Source organism: Dreissena polymorpha, chromosome 1 (genome assembly GCF_020536995.1).
Source record: "Dreissena polymorpha isolate Duluth1 chromosome 1, UMN_Dpol_1.0, whole genome shotgun sequence".
Classification (NCBI taxonomy): domain Eukaryota; kingdom Metazoa; phylum Mollusca; class Bivalvia; order Myida; family Dreissenidae; genus Dreissena; species Dreissena polymorpha.
Window position 1 is genome coordinate 182,363,397 of NC_068355.1, and position 22,459 is coordinate 182,385,855.

The 22,459-nt window shown below is 35.5% G+C and overlaps 1 long non-coding RNA gene across 1 annotated transcript; it reads right to left on the reverse strand.

The window, feature by feature from the left end:
* Nucleotides 1-18,327: 18,327 nt before the first annotated feature.
* LOC127864209 (uncharacterized) lies at nucleotides 18,328-20,278 on the reverse strand. Its single transcript, XR_008041577.1, has 2 exons — nucleotides 20,029-20,278; nucleotides 18,328-18,456 (listed from the first exon to the last, which is right to left on the reverse strand). It is a non-coding gene; the product is annotated as an uncharacterized LOC127864209 (long non-coding RNA).
* Between the last annotated feature and the right edge of the window lie 2,181 nt (nucleotides 20,279-22,459).

Consider the following 22,459-nt stretch of genomic DNA (forward strand, 5'->3'; position numbering starts at 1 on the left):
TCAAACTCAAACAAGGGCTGTTTATAAAACATGCATGCCCCCCATATGGGCTGTCAGTTGTAGTGGCAGCCATTATGTGAATACGTTTTTTGTCACTGTGAGCTTGACCTTTGACCTAGTGACCTGAAACACAATAGGAGTCATCTGCCAGTCATGATCAATGTTCCTATGAAGTTTCATGATCCTAGGCGTAAGCATTCTTGAGTTATCATCCAGAAACCATTTTACTGTTTCGAGTCACTGTGACCTTGACCTTTGACCTAGTGACCTGAAAATTAATAGGGGTCATCTGACAGTCATGATCAATGTACCTATGAAGTTTCATGATCCTAGGCGTAAACATTCTTGAGTTATCGTCCAGAAACCATTTTACTATTTCGGGTCACCGTGACCTTGACCATTGACCTAGTGACCTCAAAATCAATAGGGGTCATCTGCAAGTCATGATCAATGTACCTATGAAGTTTCATGATCCTAGGCCCAAGCGTTCTTGAGTTATCGTCTGACAACCACCTGGTGGACGGACCCACCGACCGACCTACCGACCGACCGACATGAGCAAAGCAATATACCCCCTCTTCTTGGAAGGGGGGCATAATAAAATATCAAACTGTGATACTGTTTTAAGATCTTTATTTATAACCCGTCTCAGAATGTTGAAATGATTAAAATAGCGACATGTCAAAAATCGTAGTGAAAAGTTTTTAACGGGTTGTTTAAATAATCCTAGCACAACTTTTCAAGCATATGAATTTCATAAGCATGTCACTTTAAGTGTTTAACAGTTTTGTAATGATAATCAGCGTCTTAATTGATCGCATGGTCAGCTCATTAAAGACATTACAGAAAATCACAATCAAACCAAGTGTGTCATTTAAGATGATTTGTGTAATGCTGACATCAATTTAAGTTTTAGTTAAGTCGGAGTCGAATCATGTTGAGTTACTACATAGCTATCCCTCCTAAACACAGTAATATTTCATGCCTCGGTGATCGCGCTTTTGTTTTAACGACAGGTTGGCCATTAAGCCTAAAACAACAATACTTCACACCTCGGTGAATGCGCTTTTGTTTATTCAGCTGAGTTTGATGAAGCCCCCATGTTGGGAAGCATCTCCATAAACGAGACATAATTACAGCTAAATACACAGATTGGTGTCGCGAAATATATGTCCGGATCCGCGATATTCCGGACTTAACGAGGATAAAAATACTGCATAATAAATCCGTTTTCCTTGACTTTCGTCTGGATCGCAAGTTTTGCGGACTATCGAATTCCGGATAAACGTGGGTTCACTGTACATGCATATAAATCCTACCATAGCGATAACTGTATACATAACGCTTTTCTAATGTGCATATATATATCCGATTATCCTTATTAATAACAACTTAAAAATCAATAAATTATTCTTATTATTTATGACGCTAAAGGTGTTAAAGAATTTCATCAACAAAAACCAGTGTTGTTTTTTTCGTTCAAATTTGGGTCCGGTAGAGGGACCCATTCCAAATGGAAGCAGGAGCTGTCTCCATCATATAAGGATGCCATATGCCCCCCGATAAACGATAAAGGTCGACACAAGACTGCATTATAACTAGGTACCACATCCAATACAATATTGGCACCTTATTGACTGCCTTATAACTAGGTACCACATCCAATACAATATTGGCACCTTATTGACTGCCTTATAACTAGGTACCAAATCCAATACAATATTGGCCCAAGACTGCCTTATAACTAGGTACCACATCCAATACAATATTGGAACCTTATTGACTGCCTTATATCTAGGTACCACATCCAATACAATATTGGCACCTTAGTGCTATTTTCCACAGACACAAGACTGCCTTTAACCCTTTGCATGCTGGGAAATTTGTCGTCTGCTAAAATGTCGTCTGCTGAATTTCTAAAATAAGCATTTTCTTTTCTTTTTTTTTCAAAGAATACTATCAGAATAGCAAACAGTTTGGATCCTGATGAGACGCCACTGAAAGAGTTAAACTAGGTACCACATCCAATACAATATTTGCACCTTATTGCTATTTTCCACATAATTTGATAATGTAATAAATGTAAATGAGCTCTAGAAACATGTACACTTGCTTATAGAAGAGCACTCACTGTGTTCTGAAGATAACACCAGAATGACACACACTCACTGTCAGTAATATATGCTGTTCCGTAACAACCATGCCTAGTTTTGCATAGTGAACATCTGTGTTTGAAGAGCAAGAACTTGAGTAACGCTGGTGTGATTGTCTATCACAATGTGTCATTTGTGACTTTTACCAAGGACTTAAAAGACATAGTTGTTGAAGGCAATTAATGGCAGTGCACCAGATAAGCTGCGTATATGCATCTTTCACCCTATTAAAATGTTTAAAAACGCAAAGAAATACAATATCATGCGTATTGAAAACGCAACCAATTTGACTTTTACGCACATTCCTAAATTTCAATGCGTACGATACAAAAGCCTCAATAAAAAATTCTTTGCTCATTTTCGGTATATCCTCTTTGCAATCATAATCTTAATGCGACGTCGCTTTTATTCAGCAAACGTCTGGATGAAGGAGCAGGAAAACAATCACAGTTATTCAAACGCTCTGCGTACTAGATTTCATACTTAATTACAGCATCAGACCAAATTATTTATGGCAAACATGCATTTTCAATCTGATTTAATCTGTTGCTCTTTGTTCATGTATTTTGTAAAGCGTCTGTACTTTCAGTTTCTACAACGATGCGAAATAAAAATGTCGAAGAGAGGTCGAAAGACGTCCGCGATTGTTGCGCCAAAATATCAATCGATCGCAAACTTTTTGAACCAAGAAAGCAAGAGCCATTAAGTAACAAATCATTCGTGTTATTGATTTTTAAAGTTTGATGTTTATATTATGCACAGTTTCAAGAACTAAAGATGTTATGAAACATCAGTTTATGACAGTTAATTATAACAGTTTACAGTTTTATTGAATCAATAACAGTGTGCAGCTTCAACAGAAGTAATCTGAATCTGAATGGATACGTTGATGTGACCTGGAAGATTGGCTTTTATTCAACGGGGAAAGCAGTAAAGATTTTAAGGTACAAATTTTTATAACTCATTTCTCCCTATTTTAAGACTGAAATCACCCTATTTTTTTTAAATCAATGGGTGAAAACCCTATTTCCCAAATAATTATCTGGGGCACTATAATGGGTTTGATCCCAAATGTAGGAGCACTTTTAAGATCCCCAGAAAGACACAGAGGAAATGGTAATGTAAGGAAAACATATTTTATCAAGAATTTGTGTTTTGGCCACATTAAATAATGTTTCAAAAAATCAAAACAATAAGAATGTATGACATACAATGCTGTATATTTATCACTCATAATCACTTATTAAGAGATTTCAATATCTTTTAATTCGCACCACACATGTTGTTTTTCCACTTGTATAATAATAATTGTTCATTAAAGTCATTCACTGTAAAATCAAATGTTTTCAATGTATAATAGAATTATTATAGCATTTAATAGTGTTATTTACTTTGCTTTTTAAAATGCTTTGCAGTGGGGGTTTTCATTCAAAATTGGGTCTGGTACTATTCCCCATTTCCAATGGAAAAAAGTGTATATTTTTAACAAATAGGAGCCAAAAATTCCCAATGGAAGGTGTTTTTTTTCAAATCTCAATATTTTGTTCAACTCATTTCCATATTAGTTTATCCTTGGTAAATATAATACTGAAAACACTTGTCTTCTCAATTTTAAAGCATTTTTAAGCAAAACAACATGCAACACTAATTTTCCATTAAACATGGGACTGCCATATGCCTCCTAAGATATTTTCAATAGATATAACATATCTTCTATTGAGCTTGCATGACCATTTAGCTGAACCGAATTCACTGGGGAGGGATATCATGTTTAATCTTTTTGAGGCGTAACGACTCTCAATAAGTTAATGTGTTTGTTTATCAATGACAGGAACAAATAAAAAATGAGTGCTTTGTATGATAAACCTATTGAATAACAAGGTGCTTGTACGCTAATTACGGCGTTTTGTATGCTGACATTTCTTTTTAAATGGAATTTCAAACTGCAAAGTCATTAACAGTTACAAAACGGTACCTTCAAATAGTACCGTATGAAAAGCTATACTTGTTAAACAATAGATAAAATGTTGAACCAATAATGCATTCACAATTCATATAGACAATATAATTTCATATTTAAAGCTATTGAGTGGAAACCATATTTTTACTACAGTCATTTTGAATTGCAAAACAAACACCAAGTGCAATGCAAACTGCCATTATGATATCAATCTCAATTTATTGGACTCAAACCATTGGTGTATTATTTATTCTTACATGACTATCACATAGACCTTGAATCCTGCCATCAAACCAATATTAATTCAGTATATAAACCATGATATAAGGCTTCCAAATTTTCATTTTAACTTTTCAATAAATTATAAATAAGCTTATTTTGTTTCAAAGGAGTTAATTGAGCTGAAAACGTTTTACTAACAAGATGCGTTTGTGAAACACAATGTCCCCCTATATGATGTTTGACCTTGAAGATGACCTTGACCGTGTGATGGATGACCTTGACCTTTCACCACTCAAAATGTGCAGCTCCATGAGCTACACATGCATGCCAAATATCAAGTTGCTATCTTCAATATTGCAAAAGAATTCATAAAATAAGCGATTTGGGCCACATATATTTGACCTCTGACCTTGAAGGATGACCTTGACCTTTCACCACTCAAAATGTGCAGCTCCATGAGATGCACATGCATGCCAAATATCAAGTTGCTATCTTCAATATTGCAAAAGTATTTTTAAAATAAGCGATTTGGGCCACATATATTTGACCTCTGACCTTGAAGGATGACCTTGACCTTTCACCACTCAAAATGTGCAGCTCCATGAGATACACATGCATGCCAAATATCAAGTTGCTATCTTCAATATTGCAAAAGTAATCATAAAATGAGCGATTTGGGCCACATATATTTGACCTCTGACCTTGAAGAATGACCTTGACCTTGACCTTTCACCACTCAAAATGTGCAGCTTCATGAGATACATATGCATGCCAAATATGAAGTTGCTATCTTTAATATAGCAAAAGTTATTGCAAAATGTTAAAGTTGGCGCAAACAGACCAACAGACCAACGGACCAACAGACCAACAGACAGACAGGGCAAAAACAATATGTCCCCCACTACTATAGTGGGGGACATAAAAAGGATCTAAACAGATGCCATAATTTGTATCCAGATATACGTATGTGGTATCGGGATACTATCGTGATAACTGAATAGATCAGCTAGATCTGCCTACATGTCTTAATTGTATATTCACTGACCAAAGCGAATAAATAAATAATAAGTTATAAGGTTACAATATACTAAATCTTTTTGGATTGCAATTCTATATACCCTCTTAAAAATGGAATGTCATTTATTTGAAGGCACAATTCTCAGTATGGGCACTTGCCATGACTTTATTTTTAAATATTTATGTGAGTGTGCATGTAGTAGGGAAAACATTGTTGTATACTACAAATTGTTGCTGTTAGATTGGAGACTACATGAGACTTTGACAGATGGCGGGAAACCCTCATTCACTGGTACGAAGCTGGTAAATAGATGGCCATAAAACAGTGACCGCTGATTCGCGTCGAGTTCTTTCTTGCATTACGCATGACCTATCTTTTTTATTGTTTTAATCATTGCGGCTTGGAATGCTCTTTAAGAAAAGGTATGGTTATGGGGGTCTCTATGCGCAAAAGTTTGACTTTATTTTTTTGTTAAAGTTATTGCTTTTACATTGAATTTGTGTAGGAAATCGTTTGGTATATTGTGATCATAAGCAATAATATTGCTTTTGATGAAAAAATAACAATCCAATTACTAAATGTCACAAGAAAACAACAGATAAAGTAGATATGTTTCACAATATCACTAATTGCAACAGTTGGTGACGGTTTCTAAAAGCAATTCTGCATATATTCAATAAAGTATTAGTACCAAGCGTTTTCAAATGTCTTGTAATACAAAACACTTTTTGTAAATAAAGTTGTTAATCTGATTAAGTTCTTCATGTTCATTGCAATTCATAATTTTGTTTGCCTACAATGTTATCTAAATTAAAAGAACCCAAAATAATTTATTTTGCAGGTGTCTGGTATACTGTATAGCAAATCTGCAAATTGCGTAACATTTACTTAACGAGATGTGTTCACATATGTTTGTATTTTTGAACAAGATATGTGTTTGTCAGAAACACAATGTCCCCTTTTGCACCGCTTTGAAGCCATATATTTGAAGACTACCTTGACCATTCACCACTCAAAATGTGAAGCTCCATGAGATACACATGCCAAATATCAAGTTGCTATCTTTAATATTGCAAACGTTATGACCAATGGTAAAGTTTTCGGACTGATGGACAGACAGACAGACGGACCGACTGAGGGTCAGTTGAAAGAAAAAACAATACTTAAACTTGATCCGTCAGTCTTGTAGGTCACAGGACTCACATACAAAACATAAGGTCATTATCGGAACAACAACAATCATTTTTGATCTGTAAGTCATGTACAGTACAGCCAAAGCGGAACAAACGTATTTCGCGATCCGCGGCGGCAAGGCGAAACGAGTCGATGCCGCGTCAGTCATTGAAGCCGCGTCAGTATGCGGCGGCAAGTCGCATTACGCCGCGAAACTTCGCATCTGTCCGCCGAGGCATGCCGCTATCCGCGACATGATGCCGAGTCGATGCGCATCATGAAATAAAAATCTTTTTTAAAATTATTAGTTACATGTAGTTAACAAATTTTGAAAGAACAATTATAATAATAATTAAAATCATAATAAATTTATTGTGCGCGGATTGTATTAGCATATACATGCAAGCATAGTTAATGTGTCTGGCCAATTAAGTTTGTTTCCCGCCCGTAGTGTATGTATTTCACACATAAACAAGGTCACGTAATGATGTTTTCGCACATACAAGTGGTCAAGGCTCCAGCATATGGTGGATTTATAAATTAATTGCATGTTGATTTTGCTATTAAATTTAAGCTGAGAAAATTAGCAGTTTGAAGCCACATCAATAATCAAGACGGTGACGACGTATTTGTTGTTTTGTTAATTATCAGCTTATTAAAACTATTGTTTGAATATGCGTATATAAACACGTTTTATTTTGTTCATATTATACGATATGAGTTAATATCGCTACTAATTACCCGATAATCCCGTATATTCCAGTTTTAAAGCAAATGCTGGTAAATATTTACGATACACAAACATTCTCGATATTTCCTTAAGTATCAAATACATTTTGGCATTGGTTACTATTTATAGAGATGATGAAATAACGTCTAATCGGGGCGTTTTTTTTCCACTGAACACGCGATTTACGCCTGACGTGATGTTCATGTATTTATACAACAGAAAATACACCCAAACTTTCCAAACGACATTCTACACGTCTGCATAATTTTCGCGCACTTTTTATGAAACAAAGGATATTTTAGCACTGTTTATTTGAAGCTAGAATTTATCAAAGGTCGCGTTAGCATTAAAATTCGGAAGTGTGTTTCGGATTAAAAATTTAATAATGATAATGATAATCGAACGAAACATTAACAGTTGCGTGTTATTAATTCTGCGCTACACATACATGTATGTACATGTAGGTGGATATCTTTTCACTCGATCCGCCGCGTACGTATGCGGCGGATTTACTCCGCGAAAGTACACGAGGTTAACATAGACTCGGCGTCGTTGCGCAGATCGATGCCGAGTGCCACGGCGATACGCCGCGTGAACACACGATTTGGCCACCGCGTACTAATAATCTGGCCGTGGCGTAGCCGCGGATTATGTTTGTGCCGCGTTAGCTGTACTGTAAGTAGACTCACACACAACAAATCCGGTCAATATCTGCAAGCCTGTAGGGAAAAGTCCAGAAAACTGTCATTCTAGAGAAAATTTCAAAGTCAAATACATGTTACTACGCCAAAAATCAATGGACCGGAAAGAAACTCAAACTTGCTCTGTAAGTCAAGCAGGTTGACTCACACACCAAAAATTAGGTCAGTATCTTATAGCGTATTTGAAAAATGATATGTGAAAGATTTTTTTTTAATCCGTAACTTTATCAACAAGAGATGTGTTGTCAGAAACACAATATCCCCTATTGCGCCGCTTTGGAGTCATATATTTGACCGTTGACCTTGAAGAATGACCCTAGCTTTGAGAAAGACACATACAATGACAGACAGACCGACAGACCGACCGACAGACCGACAGACAGACAGACAGACAGACAGACAGACAGACAGACAGACAGACAGACAGACAGACAGACAGACAGACAGACAGGCAGACAGACATATAGGCCCAAAACAATATACCCCCGATCATTCGTTCGGGGGCATAAAAAGCAATTGACAAGAACAAAACTCAAACTGAATCTGTAAGTAAAATGCGTAGACTCACACATACACAATCAGGTAAATATCTGCAAGCTTTAAGGAAAAACACTCCGGACACCACATGCAAGACAAACGGACGGACAGATGGACGGATAGTGCAAGTGCTATATGCCTCCGTACCGGCGGCATAAAAATGCATAGGAATATTAAATCCACTGCTGACAGAAGTTTGTAAGAATTAAACAAAACTATACATGAGTAAGCAGTCTTTAATGGTAAAAAGTTGTATTAATTAGCCAGTAATCAATAAACTCAACAGAAGGTTATTTAGATGGTCTAACATTATTAACGGTTGTTTTCATTTTCAATATGTAAGTGTTTTCATTAATGATAGCATTTTATGTTATATCAAACTATTTTGATTGTAATGTAATGCGAGGGACTCAAACTAAATCTAATAAACTCTGACAAACCCACTTTCAAATCGAACAAGAAAGCAAGTGTAAACTCACTGAAGATTGACCATAGATTCATGAACACATTGTTTGTTAGAAAATGAAATCAGTGAAGCTTTTACTCTTTCTTTAGAAAACAATGACAAAACAACTAAAGCTGAAATAGTAGCCGGATTCATTTGATTTTTGTCCTACAGAAACAATGAAGGTTTAGAAAAACACGTTGAGCGGTCTCTCCTTAAACAGTGTCAAGGACTTAATATAAACATTCATTTATTATTTGTTAGGGCAAAGTGACATTATGTAGGGTTGTATTTCAAGTAAGCATGGACTTGTATTTCTTTGTCTGTCCTAATTGCGTTGTGTAACGTCATCTTTGCAAACTTTAACATTTGTAAACAAAATTTCAAAGTTGCAATGAAACAATACGGTTATGGTTTGCAATTTTCATTTAACTTAATAACATACTTAACAGTTGCTGACCAAACTTCAGGTTACTAAGAGGTCATGTGGTTTATTAAGAATTTCAACAAATATACCATCAGTTGATCCATTCATAATCCATAACATTATATTATAAATAATAAAGTACCTGTTTATTTCATCATCAGAAATGTCAAAACGGGTGTGCTGTTTTACATTTTTGCTTATAAAACATAGTCATCGAGTTACATCATTCAAAATCAGTATTTATTGATATTTCTGTGCAACAGCATTTGACTTTATTATAAAACCACTATCATTCTATCATTCAACATTTTGAAGTTTCTATGCGACAATGTTTTTTGTTAACAAAATAGCCAGAGAACTCAACGGCCTTTCATTGTATAAAGCAGGCTTTATTGTATGTGAAGGCAGTTTATGTAAACCACATAGACAGCGAGAGAGATTGTATAAAGCAGGTTTTATTGTATGTGAAGGCAGTTTACGTACACATAGACAGCAAAAGAGATTGTACTTATTTCTTAAAGGTAGTAGATCTCCCCTACGGAGTTCCCATCAATGTTCCTTATAATGCTTAAAATATATGTTTAGTCTTCATATTGTGTGGACTTGGAAAGAGTAGTTTTAAATGACAGAATGCATTGCAATGCACGTTTTTTCAAGTTTTGTGCGCCATGTTTCTGTCAAATTTGTATTGTAACGTCTCAGTAGAAGATTGAATTCCTTTATATTTAGAGGCTAATAAGTTAGCCTTGCCAATAACTATAAATCACCAACAGGGTTATAACCTTTTAAGCAATAATTTATGCATTAGAGTGAACATGTCAAATACGATTGAGAACAGATGGAAATACATGCCAGAATATTTATTAGGTACCATACCTGCATTGTAATTAAGAAGAATGTTCTCAACTTAAAACAAAAGCTTCCTAAACAAGGGCTGTACGTTTGTAAAACATGCATGCCCCCCATATGGGCTGTCAGTTGTACTGGCAGCCATTGTGTGAATAAGTTTTTTGTCACTGACCTTGACCTTTGATCTAGTGACTTGAAAATCAATAAGTGTCATCTGCCAGTCATGATAAATATACCTATGAAATTTCATAGTTCTAGGCATAATTATTCTTGAGTTATCATCAGGAAACCATTTTATTGTTTCGAGTAACTGTAACCTTGACCTTTGACATAGTGACCTGAAATTAATAGGGGACATCTGCCAGCGATGATCAATGGATCTATGAAGTTTCATGATCCTAGGCATAAGCATTCTTGAGTTATCATCCGGAAACCATTTTACTATTTCGAGTCACTGTTACCTTGACCTTTGACCTAGTGACCTGAAAATCATTAGGGGTCGTCTGCCAGTAATAAACAATGTTCCTTTAAAGTTTCATGATCCTAGGCGTAAGCATTCTTGAGTTATCATCCGGAAACCATTTTACTGTTTAGAGTCACTGTGACCTTGATCTTTGACCTAGCTAACTGAAAATCAATAAGGGTCATGTGCCAGTCATGATCAATGTACCTATGAAGTTTGATTATCCTAGGCATAAGCATTCTTCAGTTATCATCAAGAAACCATTTTACTGTTTAGAGTCACTGTGACCTTGACCTTTGACCTTGGGGGCTAAAATTCAATAGGGGTCACCTGCCAGTCATGATCAATGTACCTATAAAGTCTTATGATCCTTGGCATAAGCATTCTTGAGTTATCATCCGGAAACCATTTTACTGTTTAGAGTCACTGTGACCTTGACCTTTGACCTAGTGACCTGAAAATCAATAGGGGTCATCTGCCAGTCATGATCAATGAACCTATGAAGTTTCATGATCCTAGGCCTAAGCATTCTTGAGTTATCATCCGAAAACCATTTTACTATTTTGAGTCACCGTGACCTTGACCTCTGACCTAGTGACCTGAAAATCAATAGGAGTCTAATCATCTGCCAGTCATGATCAATCTATGTATGAAGTTTCATGATCCTAGGCCTAAGCATTCTTGAGTAATCATCCGGAAACCATCTGGTGGACGGATGGACGGACTCATGACTGACATGAGCAAAACAATATACCCCCTCTTCTTCGAAGGGGGGCATACATATCTGAAGAAACCAGATATTTTTATACATAAACAACAGTTAGAATGTAATCTAACCATTATTTTTTATCCTTAACCAAGTTGTAGATCACATATTTAATAAAACATATGGACATAAAAAGACCAAAATTTGACCATCAAAAGCTAAGCCAGTTTAATGTTCATTTATCAACAAAAATACATGTAGACCCATGACCCAGTGGTTGGTGCGTTAGCTTTTGATGCCAGATGTTGAAGGTTTTAGTTGTTACTCAGGCAATTTCTTACCTGACCAGTTGCCTAACAATAAAGCTAGTTAATTGAGGGTTTATTAATGATGTCCTTGCTGCTCGGGCATCAAAGATGGGATAGGGAGTATTTACTTCATGCATAAAGGTATTTCGTTGGACAAAACTGGCTGGCCCCTTATTCAGAGGGATGACACTATATTAAACAAATACTGCTATATTTTTACTTACATATTATCTCTACCCATTGATTGTCACTGGTAACATTAACATATTGGCTTTGAAAGAATCAATGTTTAGAGCATATTTCATTTTAAATGGGAGGCTTGATTTGTAACAACTACATGTAGAGTGTGAACATTGTTTTTTTTTATTTGTTTACAACACATTACTTCCACTTCAAACTTGCTCTCAATAAAGAAAGAGCAGTAAACAAATGTATGAGCTGGAAACCCACAATAAAGCCATTACATATTCCAAGGAAGGCAGAACTGCTACCCCATCCACTTGTCAGGGCTGAAGAAGCTGGTGTAACAAACATTACTGACAACTACAAAATTATATATTCATCTGAGAAACTTAACACATGGTTAACACTTGTTGCATACATGGCAATGGTGCAACATTTCCAAATGATAAATTAAAAGCCTGGACAATAAAGTACAGACCATTGTGAAGGCACATTGAATACCATTGTGTAAATTTGAAATGCGATTGTGAAAACTTAGTCAAGCTGATCTCGTGGGCTTTGTTTGACACCAATTATACACAAAACATGCAACAAGCATGAAACAATTTAAGACTTAAATGCCTCATTACCCGGTAAGTAAAACAGACATAAAAGGAAATTCAATATGTTGTATTTTTACAACCAAGACTGTGCCACAGTACAAGTTATCAAACTCTTTTTAAATCTGATCACTAATCACACAGAGTATTTCAAATATTTTGAAATGTTTTATTCTTCTTAATCCTTAACAAGAGATGTGTTCGTAAGAAACACAATGCCCCCTATTGCGCCGCTTTGAAATAAAAAAATATTATGTTTGTTTGACCTTTGACCTTAAAGGATGACCTTGACCTTGAACTTCCACCACTCAAAATGTACAACTTCATGAGAACGCCGCTTTGAAATTATTATTTTTTACCTTTGACCTTGAAGGATGACCTTGACCTTGAACTTCCACCACTCACAATGTGCCGCTTCATGAGAACGCCGCTTTGAATGATTTTTTTGATGATTGACCTTGAAGGATGACATTGACCTTGAACTTCCACCACTCAAAATGTGCAGCTTCATGAGATACACATGCATGCCAAATATCAAGTTGCTAAAGTTTTCAGACAGACAGACGCCATATATTTAACATTTGACCTTGAAGGATGACATTGACCTTCACCTTTCACAACTCAAAATGTTCAGCTTCATGAGATACACATGCATGCCAAATATCAAGTTGCTATCTTCAATAGTGAAAAAGTTATGGCCAATGTTATAGTTTTTGGACGGACGGACAGACGACATATATGAGACATTTGACCTTGAAGGATGACCTTGACCTTTACTTTTCACCACTCAAAATGTGCAGCTCCGTGAGATGCACATGCATGCCAAATATCAAGTTTCCATCTTCGATAATGCAAAAGTTATGGCCAACGTTAAGTTTTTTTTCGGACGGACGAAGGACTGACATACACACATACTGACATACTGACTGACGGACAGTTCAACTGCTATATGCCACCCTACCAGGGGCATAAAAAGTTGAATATATCCTGGTTGTCACTTCTAAAGGGGAAAAAAGTCTGGCTTAAGTTTTCTTATTATCAAATTATCAAAAAAAAGAAAATTGCCATGCCTCAAAACCAGATTTTAAACGTTTAAGTTATTTGTTTAATTTAAATCATTGAGCAATCCAATGCTAGGGTATTCATGTAAAATACATTCACACAAAATTTAAGTGCATTACATGCAACCAAACACATGTTATTGATTGGAAACCATTTTTCTATTTTTTAAATTAGAAACAGTGACCTTTACCTTGATCAACTGGCCCCACATAGAACCTCAAGTTAGGTCTGCGTGTATGCTACATACACACAAAATACCAATATTCCATCCAAGCTCTTCTTGTTGAGTTGATACATATTATTTTTGATTAATTTAACAATAATTATTTCACCATACTGACTAATGTATTGAGAATGAGCGCGCTGATTCTCGATACTGTTAATAATCGAATCAAATAGCAATGCCCGACAAACCACTAAAACAGGTTTGTTCGAAGAACGCGCCTATAAATACGGATACTTCGCGTGTGGCCGGTTGACTCGTATGTTTTAATATCACTTCCATTCTTCTTTTTTTTTTTTTGTATCTATAGGTTTATGACCAGCAATATGTAATAATGTAAAATAAGCCGCGAAACTCCGCGTAACCTCCCGTACTGCGTGTGATGCAGCTAAGAACTGCGCACAAAAAGACATTCGCTATCCTTGATCTCATTCATTGAACTATCAACGTCCAGGCCTTGAAGAACCCACTTGACCGCTAACAAAAGCAAGTGAAGTTGACGGTCGGGCGAGTAAAATATGTTCAATACTCGACCGACCAGGCGAGTGCTGTTTTTCAAGTCGAGAAATATAAATTCAGTTCCAAAACTCATGCCACATTGATACAAATTGCGAAAAAAAAATCCAACAAACAAAAAATAGGTGTAGTACACAAAGAAACTGCACTTTTGTTTTGACAATGAAAAATGACGTCACGGGCTCAGTAAAAATAATTCTCAAAATTGGCTGAGCTCTTTTCATAGGTGTCAGTGCTCTTAGCTTATCGATTAAAAGTGAAAAAAACAGTTAAATATATTGGTTATTCCGTGAAGAATAAAATTTCATTTTAATGTTAATATCCATACAAAAATAATACATAACTGGTTAATTATAATTCTTCTTATATTTAATAAAAAATAAACAGAAACAATAATAATTAATAAACAGAATAATTCGTGATCAGAAGCCTTAGCAAAAATTTACCATATTGTAACCATTTGTCAATCAAGAGTGTCTTTCAGTAAAAGTTCGTCTGAAATATTAAAACTCAGCATGGAAAAGGGTTCTATTTTAAAATATCTGCAAGCTGGTGGAGAAAGGGAACAGAAAGAAAGGTCATCAAAACGAGAAGTGGAAAGTATTGAGAAAAGAAAACAGTGCATAAAACGTACGGAAAGCAAATAAAATCCATCAGATAATGTAGTTAATTTGTTTACAGTTTAGTGTGATTATGTTACGTAGGTTAAACAGGTTATGGTTGATCAAAACTATAAATATATATATTTTTTTAATGCAGGGCGAGTAGATTTAAGTGACGGGCAAGGGGATTGTCAGGCCTACTCGTCCTGCAAGGTGAGTGGCTCTGGAAAAATTCTTCAAGGCCTGACGCCGTATATCTTTTTTAAAGATATTTCTTGTTTCTATATTCAATAGCATTGGTCTCGCCCTTGACCTTACAGGCCTCACATGCAATCTCAGGTTAGGTATCTATGCAAGGCAGCTGCTGCTATATATATATATATATATATATATATATATATATATATATATATATATATATATATATATATATATATAAACTCCATCAAGATAGGTTCATGCAAATTAACTAGCATCCAATACAATGCCAACCTAGGTCTCCATGTAAGCTGTGTATAAAGTTCATAAAGATTGGTATAAGCAAACTGAAGTTATTTACCAAACAAACCACCTATAATAATTTTAGTAACAGTGACTTTGACCCCACTCAGGCATCCAATAAAATCCCAACCTAGGTCCCTATGCTTGCTTGCAAGATCATAATTTTATCAAGATTGGTAAAAAACAAACAGACATATTGACACAAAAACACTTGTATGATCCCGCTAACATGCCAGCACCCCTTCAATTCCTCACTCTTTTTACTAGGATTTTAACTTTGTTGAGAACTAAGTTCAAACACAATCATATCATAATTAAATATAAATCAATAATCTTATCCAACTGTAATATACGTATACAGCAAAAGTTGAACATGTCTGTATTGTTTTTCATGCACCTAGCAGTGTGTTTTTGGGTCAATTTTGGGATTCCTGATCAAATATGTTTTTTTGTAAATGATTACCTAAAATTCCATTTTGAAGGTTCCCATAAATATAATAAAAAATTCAATTAACAAAAAATAAACCTCAACTTAAGTCAGGGCTGTACCCACAAAATGTTGCCTGGGGGGGCCCAAACGGGGAGGGTGCGGGAGGGGTTGCCCCTCCCGAATAGATTTTTTTTATTAGGCACTGTTCAAGGTGAATTTTAATGCATATAGAAACATATGTTATGTTATAAATTTATGGATATATAACAAGTAAATCAGCACCTTTCTGAAGTCTAAAGCTTTAACCATTACGGGCCGTCCATAAAGTATGTCACGCTCCAGGTGGGGGGAGGGTGAGTAAGAAAGTGACAGTTTGTGACATGGGGGAGGGGAGTCAGGCCATGTGTGATGTCACACATTTATTTAAAAAAATGTATTTTTATTTATTATTTCTTTAGTAGAATTTAAAAATAATTTTCAAAAATTTGTGAAACATTTGAATTAGTTTTATGTCAAAATAAGACGAATTGCGTATCTGCTGATTCTGTTGTTCGAATGTCTAATAGGCAACTTGGCTGGGCCGGCTTATTCAATAGGCACATCCTCCACACAGATTTCAATGACGAAATAATTGGACTGTTCCATTTTTAGTTAGTAAAGGGTTGAAAGAAAATCTAAATTATAATTTCGTTTTTATTAGAGATTAACACGTGGATAAATATTCATACTGCTCATCGTAACAACCCTACAGTTATAAAAGCCTGTAATGTGAAAGTTCTTTTACCGGTAAGTGAAATTTTAATACGGTTTAATAGTGAATTGAGTTTTAGATTAAATTTAAATTAAGTATTAATTTAAAAAAATGTTCGAAAGTGTGAGTTTGTGACGTACTTTAGGGAAGGGGGTCCAAGATTTTGTAACAGTTTGTGACCAGGGATCATATTTTCCCGCAACATCAATCGGTCCGGATATAAATGGAGAAAAAGTGTCCGAAAATTTATGTCCGAAATCATGACAAATTACCTTAAAATATATACCATTGATTTTGCCATTCATGAAGGTGGTATAATAAATGTACAAGTTAAATTCCCTTAGGCATTTTTTTTAAACGGAACGAGTTTTCTCAACTGGTTTTATCATTTGCTATTTTATTGTTGTTTCATGTGCTGTTTTATCAGACTTTTTCATAAGTCTTTACCGATGTTTTAAATTGTTGTCGACTGGATAATAGCTTACAAACATGCACTGAACCAAACAAATGTCTGTGCGTAGGTTGGCTACTGACAATAACATACCAAATAATTAAGAAATAATTCGTGTACATTATAGTTTGTTGTCAAATAACCCACGGCCAATAGTTAAGATGCGTAGGGATTTAATCACGAGAGCAAAACATTTGAAACCACGCATCTAATTTTCCGGTCGTGAGTTATTCAACAACAAAGTTAAAAGTACACAAATTATTTCGATTCTAGCACGGTTTTACTAAAGATTTATACAATGTATATTATTTTCTTGTGTACTATTTTATGTGAAGTTCCGCCCATAAAAATAACTTTCGGCTGTTCTGTCGATCAGATCCGCGACTTTCATGCATAATTATATAACCGGATTATTACGCTGGTGGAAAATGTATCGTCATGTTTTGTATAGTAACAGCGCGTGCTTTCAGATGCGTCTTTTCGGATGCGTCTTTAATCCGCTGTTCACAAGTTTTTGATTCTTGGTCTGACGTGCAATAAACCGGTCCTGACCGGTTTAGAAAATGCAGCCAATTGTTACCACACCTAATCAAGATAAGAATGTGATTAGGGTTTGTAAGCATGTACAATGTGTAATCGATTTCATGACATGGGAATTTTAGCAAACAGAATCGGACCGACTGTTTGGGACTTTCAATCGGTCTTTCATGATCCCAATCGGTCTAGGACCGACAAAACCGAAAAAAATATGATCCCTGTTTGTGACATCCCTGGGTAAAAATGGTAAAAAAAGCGTGACATGCTTTATCAACTATCCCTTGGTGTGAAATTCTCACACATGTTTAAATCTTTAGATGTCAGAAATGTATTACACTTTTTAAAGAAGTTAAAGCAACCTTTGAAACTAAAAAACCTTTATTATGAAATGTAACATAAAGTATGACTGTATGACTGTAGAGGAGGTTTGATTTCAAAGAGAAAATACTACTATGGTTATATGTCAGTAACTGACATATAACCTACTAGTATTTTCTCTTTGAAATCAAACCTCCTCTATATAAAATTTCAAAGTAAATTCATTATAAAATGTTTATCATCTACAAGACAGTTTTCACAGAAATGTTTAATAAGCTATCAGGATTCCCTCTGGGCTTTAAAAAGTTGTCGCCACTCACTTTCGCCAAATTTAAAAAGTTGTCTCCACACTGGGGCTACATTTGGGCAATGAAGATCATGTCATTGTAATACAAACAAAAACTGAGCATTGAACAGTATGTTAAAGGAATTGATTTCATAACAGTATTATTAAGAATAACAACACATTGAAGATTGTTCATTAAATAAAGGCACATTCAATCAGTTGTAAGTCTTGTTGATTGACACCTTCTTAGCAGCCTGAATATGTTGCCACAGCTTGGTTGCTTCAGCATGCAGCTTTCTGGTAATCTGAAAATACAAAAAGGGAAAAATAATATTAATATACTACTAATAATAATCAACTAATGTGTAGTATATAAATAATATAAATGTGTGCTAGCACATGACCTACTACATAAAGCTCATAGCACAACAGTCAAATAAAATCAGCATTTGTGTACATGTATATTAAATTGTGTGTCAAATAGATTTTCGTGTGTGTCAAATGGATTTTCATGTGCTTAACGATGTTTACCTTTTTTAAACAGAACATCCGGTAGTGAATTAATTTATTAGTTTTGAGAGTATATAGAGTTCATACAGCATATATTGTGTGTTGGAAATCAAATTGAAGGAAATGAAATTCTGTTTACCAACTGTCTTTGTTTGGGTTTTGTTTGCTAGCTGTTGAATGTTAGCGGGGAAACATTTGCATTTTTGAATGCAGGGGTTTTTTTTAGAAAAAGGGGAAGACGCTGGACGCTGGGTAAAAGGGGAAAATCGAGCGCAAAAAAGACATATTTGGGGAAAAAATAAAAACTGTTCATTTCAATGTCTATAACTCGCCTACAGACTTCAGGTTTTTTTTTTGAAAAAGAGACATGTCTCTGACCTTTTTGTTCTTAAACACATGAACAAGTATGATATTAAAGTCAAAGTCGTAAATAAAGTTGCAGGGGTAGATCTAATAATGGAAAATGTTTTCAACTGGGGCCGGGGAACGATTTCAATATTGTGATTTCAATTTCATGATGAATGGGTTGACGATCTAGATCTGCTACAGTATTGGAAGGGAAAGGTGCGGCAGCTGCCGATTGTCTACTTTCACAATAATCCGACAGTATTAATCGATGTTGATTACATGTACCTCCGAATCCTGCTGGGTTTCAACGGTTTTTGATGATTCATTCTTAAAAAATGCGTCAACGCAATTAATATTTTCCGAGTCCGAACGTTTTATTTTGTTCGTGTATGAACGCCAATTGTGAGACTTTTTCTGTTTTAACGTCTATACCCATCTTGGCTTTCACATAACCCGGATGAAAACTCAACTGGTTTCCGGTAATTAATTGACGAATCACCCTTCTCGCGCAAGACCGGAATCCAGTAAAATAGTCACATGATTAATACGATTAGTTGCCCGGTTTCCATGACGTAATTTAAGAGCTATATATAGAATCACTGGGATTCCCAGATTTGAGTGTTCGTCTGGAGAGAGAGAGCGCGAGATCGTTGTACATGGTACAAATAGGATAAGTGTCGACTTCCCAAAAGAAAGAAAAAAACATTTCTTTGAGGGTAAAATATTATATTTTGGTGGAAATTATATTTTTGGAGGGGAAATGGTAGTTTTAGGGGAAAAATTCTGGTAGGGGAAGACGCCGATTATCGGCGTCACTTTCTTAGTAAAAAAAAACCCTGGAATGAGTCTCATAATTATCAGAATCTAATGTTCACTTTCTAAAAGTCGTTATACACTCTGAACTTGCCATGTTGACGAGTAAAACAGAAATGTCACCGTTTACATGTAAATAGAATCAATATAATGTTTAATTATTTTCTATAATTTCACCGATTTTTCTAAACACAATCGATACTTACCTTTTTGAGTGTCACATGGTTGTCAATGTAACGGTCTTGGAATCGGCTTCGAACACTGTGACAAACGCTTCACATTTAAGCATAAAGTCGGTAGGTTTATTTCAATGTTGTCTTATCTCTGAAGCCATAAAACTGCCGACCAATTAAGATAACTTGTAACAACACCCCAGATAATCGCAATTCTCACCATTGCATGCCACTTTGCGGTAGTCTGCAGTCAGCACCACGCTCCATTGATTACAGCTGTATCGCTTACATCATGGACATCTATATTATTACGACTGCCGTAAAGCGGCTGGTAAACACAGCGTCTTTTGTCATTTTAAGAAAATATGAACGCAGAAAAATGCCGATTTTTTTTTAAATCGCCATTTACAAAATTTTGTCGCCAGATTTTTTATTTTGTTGCAATTGGCGCCAATGGCGATCGACAGCGGGAACCCTGGCTATGACTCTAGAGGAGGTTTGAATTCAAAAGAGAAAACACTATTATCGTTCAATCCTACGACCTGTATCAGTTCCATCCATTCGCTGTTTCTCTTTCCTTGTCCAATCAAAAGACATTTTACACCCACAATCAAAAGATGAAGCATTGAGCACAATGGGTAATTGACAGATCGGGGATGTGTGTACAAGGTGATAAGAAAACAATGCCTAGGGGCTATTCTCCACTGGCGAGTAAATTAGCGCTAATCCTCTTGTGTATCAGGGGCAATAAAAGACATATGCACATTTGTATTGCAGGGAAGTGTACTGTGGGCCCTTTCATGTGAGAAAATTTGCAGTAGGCCCATTATTAAAAAAAGAGCTGCGCCATGAGCGCATGATACGCCCGTCGTTCGCCAATGAAGTAGTAAGGTAATAAATAACCCTTTGAATCATTTTTTTACTTCAGTTTATTTGTATTTGAATACATGGTTTATTTGTATTTGAATACATGGTTTATTTTATAAGTACATGAGCATGGAGCGCCGTCTCCTTGACATTCAACAAAGTCCCATAACTGTGGAACAACAATTCAGAATTCCGTCAAAAACGAAAGGGGATCAGGGTTTATCAATATTAAGATTGTGTTGAAATTTGAAAAAAATCCATCGAAGGATATTTGAGCTACGGTAGGACATTCAATGAAATAACGAAATTTTGACGAACAAAGTCCCATAACTCTGGAACGACAATTCAGAATTCCGTCAAAAACGAAAGGGGATCAGGGTTTATCAATATTAAGATTGTGTTGAAATTTGAAAAAAATCCATCGAAGGATATTTGAGCTACAGTAGGACATTCAATGAAATCACGAAATTTTGACGAACAAAGTCCCATAACTCTGGAACGACAATTCAGAATTCCGTCAAAAACGAAAGGGGATCAGGGTTTATCAATATTAAGATTGTGTTAAAATTTGAAGAAAATCTGTCAAAGGATATTTGACGTAGCGTACGACATTAACAGACGGACGGACGGACGGACAGACGGACGCGGGGTATACCATAATACGTCCCGTCATAGACGGGCGTATAAAAATCATAACTGGACAGCCAGCTGGGGGGGGGGGGGCCTGGGCCCCTGGGCCCAGTGCCTGGGTTTGGGCCTGTAAGTAGTTTACATCACTATTCAGACTTATTAGTGGAACCTTATATATTATAATATTGACAAAAATCTCCATGTTAAAGTATTTGTAAGCAAAAAAACTAACAAACAACAATTTCCAAGTTTAACCCTTTCCTTGACAGCCATTTAGCCAAAATAAGCCTCTCCAGTTACCACAAGACCTAGCTGCCTGCTGACCAGTGGCTGATAGCCATCTTATCAATATCAGTACCCCATCTTTACAGGCATTATTGGAAAAACGCTGTTTTATGACCCTCATTGCTTTTAAACGTGATATTCTCATAAAAATTGAAATATTATTGAAAAATACACAATATGAAAGTTTAAGCTAATAAAATTTCCTTTCCTGTGGTGTAAACTGTATGTTTATACCTTAATTTATTGGTCAGTTATAGTCATGCAAAGTTGACCGTTGTGTGTTTTACTGCATTTAAATGCAAATCTCTTTCCAGCTCATATAGAAACTTTGCGAAGTTGGTGTGTTGAATCAAATACAAATAATTATATTTTGGAATATTAATTTTTTTCTTACTTTCCAAACTACAATTCTTCTTTCTTGAAGATTTTTTTATTTTATAAATTCATTCTGCAAGCCTCAAAATTCATGTAAATTCTTATAAATAACTATAGAAAAACACAGAGTTTCTCAAACAACTTCATGCATTTTCAAAATAAATTGTATTATTTCTTATAAAATTCGTACGAAACTTGGTATTTCTAATACATTAATTCACCTAATGATTTATAAACATTTATAGATACCGGTAACAATTTAATTGGATGTTGCATAATGTGCCATGAATATTCATATAATTAATTT